The sequence below is a fragment of the Eupeodes corollae genome, chromosome 3, assembly GCF_945859685.1.
Source record: "Eupeodes corollae chromosome 3, idEupCoro1.1, whole genome shotgun sequence".
In the NCBI taxonomy this organism is placed as follows: Eukaryota; Metazoa; Arthropoda; class Insecta; order Diptera; family Syrphidae; genus Eupeodes; species Eupeodes corollae.
Window position 1 is genome coordinate 98,746,204 of NC_079149.1, and position 2,726 is coordinate 98,748,929.

A 2,726-nucleotide genomic window follows, 5' to 3' on the forward strand; every position below is an offset into this window, starting at 1 on the left:
TTTGCAGTTGGGCTTAGAGCATTAAAACACCTTTCTTTTGATGTATATCTCGATTGGGTGGGAAATAGTTTTGAAAAAGCAACTTTTTTTCGGCAAGGGGTTAGCCCACGATTTTTTCTAAAAAATGACAAAAAATAATTTTCGAGATTTATGCATCAATTGAAAGGAAAGTCGATGCTCTGTATTGAAGTATATTATAGTGAAAAGCGCATCTTGTTTGGAAGCTTGGTTGAGGAGTTAGACCAATCGATAGACAGTTTGTGATAGGCTTTGCGAAATTCTGTAACTTTACTTTTTCACCAATAATTCCGAAACGAGAGCTCGCAAAAGCTTTTGGTTTGCAGTTGGGCTTAGAGCATTAAAACACCTTTCTTTTGATGTGTATCTCGATTGGGTGGGAAATAGTTTTGAAAAAATTACTTTTTTTCGGCAAGGGGTTAGCCCACGATTTTTTCCAAAAACTGACAAAAAATAATTTTCGAGATTTATGCATCAATTGAAAGGAAAGTCGATGCTCTGTATTGAAGTATATTATAGTGAAAAGCGCATCTTGTTTGGAAGCTTGGTTGAGGAGTTAAAACGCATTAAAACACCTTTCTTTTGATGTATATCTCGATTGGGTGGGAAATAGTTTTGAAAAAATTACTTTTTTTCGGCACGATTTTTTCTAAAAACTGACAAAAATTTTTTTTCGAGATTTATGCATCAATTGAAAGGAAAGTCAATGCTCTGTATTGAAGTATATTGTAGTGAAAAGCGCATCTTGTTTGGAAGCTTGGTTGAGGAATTAGACCAATCGATAGACAGTTTGTCAAAGGCTTTGCGAAATTCTGTAACTACTTTTTCACCAATATTTCCGAAACGAGAGCTCGCAGAAGCTTTTGGTTTACAGTTGGGCTTAGAGCATTAAAACACCTTTCTTTTGATGTGTATCTCGATTGGGTGGGAAATAGTTTTGAAAAAACTACTTTTTTTCGGCAAGGGGTTAGCCCACGATTTTTTCCAAAAACTGACAAAAAATAAGTTTCGAGATTTATGCATCAATTGAAAGGAAAGTCGATGCTCTGTATTGAAGTATATTATAGTGAAAAGCGCATCTTGTTTGGAAGCTTGGTTGAGGAGTTAGACCAATCGATAGACAGTTTGTGATAGGCTTTGCGAAATTCTGTAACTTTACTTTTTCACCAATATTTCCGAAACGAGAGCTCGCAGAAGCTTTTGGTTTACAGTTGGGCTTAGAGCATTAAAACACCTTTCTTTTGATGTATATCTCGATTGGGTGGGAAATAGTTTTGAAAAAACAACTTTTTTTCGGCAAGGGGTTAGCCCACGATTTTTTCCAAAAACTGACAAAAAATAAGTTTCGAGATTTATGCATCAATTGAAAGGAAAGTCGATGCTCTTATTGAAGTATATTATAGTGAAAAGCGCATCTTGTTTGGAAGCTTGGTTGAGGAGTTAGACCAATCGATAGACAGTTTGTGATAGGCTTTGCGAAATTCTGTAACTTTACTTTTTCACCAATATTTCCGAAACGAGAGCTCGCAGAAGCTTTTGGTTTGCAGTTGGGCTTAGAGCATTAAAACACCTTTCTTTTGATGTGTATCTCGATTGGGTGGGAAATAGTTTTGAAAAAACAACTTTTTTTCGGCAAGGGGTTAGCCCACGATTTTTTCTAAAAACTGACAAAAATAATTTTCGAGATTTATGCATCAATTGAAAGGAAAGTCGATGCTCTGTATTGAAGTATATTGTAGTGAAAAGCGCATCTTGTTTGGAAGCTTGGTTGAGGAGTTAGACCAATCGATAGACAGTTTGTGATAGGCTTTGCGAAATTCTGTAACTTTACTTTTTCACCAATAATTCCGAAACGAGAGCTCGCAAAAGCTTTTGGTTTGCAGTTGGGCTTAGAGCATTAAAACACCTTTCTTTTGATGTGTATCTCGATTGGGTGGGAAATAGTTTTGAAAAAACAACTTTTTTCGGCAAGGGGTTAGCCCACGATTTTTTCTAAAAACTGACAAAAAATTATTTTCGAGATTTATGCATCAATTGAAAGGAAAGTCGATGCTCTGTATTGAAGTATATTATAGTGAAAAGCGCATCTTGTTTGGAAGCTTGGTTGAGGAGTTAGACCAATCGATAGACAGTTTGTGATAGGCTTTGCGAAATTCTGTAACTTTACTTTTTCACCAATATTTCCGAAACGAGAGCTCGCAGAAGCTTTTGGTTTGCAGTTGGGCTTAGAGCATTAAAACACCTTTCTTTTGATGTGTATCTCGATTGGGTGGGAAATAGTTTTGAAAAAACAACTTTTTTTCGGCAAGGGGTTAGCCCACGATTTTTTCTAAAAACTGACAAAAAATAATTTTCGAGATTTATGCATCAATTGAAAGGAAAGTCGATGGTCTGTATTGAAGTATATTGTAGTGAAAAGCGCATCTTGTTTGGAAGCTTGGTTGAGGAATTAGACCAATCGATAGACAGTTTGTGATAGGCTTTGCGAAATTCTGTAACTTTACTTTTTCACCAATATTTCCGAAACGAGAGCTCGCAGAAGCTTTTGGTTTGCAGTTGGGCTTAGAGCATTAAAACACCTTTCTTTTGATGTGTATCTCGATTGGGTGGGAAATAGTTTTGAAAAAATTACTTTTTTTCGGCAAGGGGTTAGCCCACGATTTTTTCTAAAAACTGACAAAAAATAAGTTTCGAGATTTATGCATCAA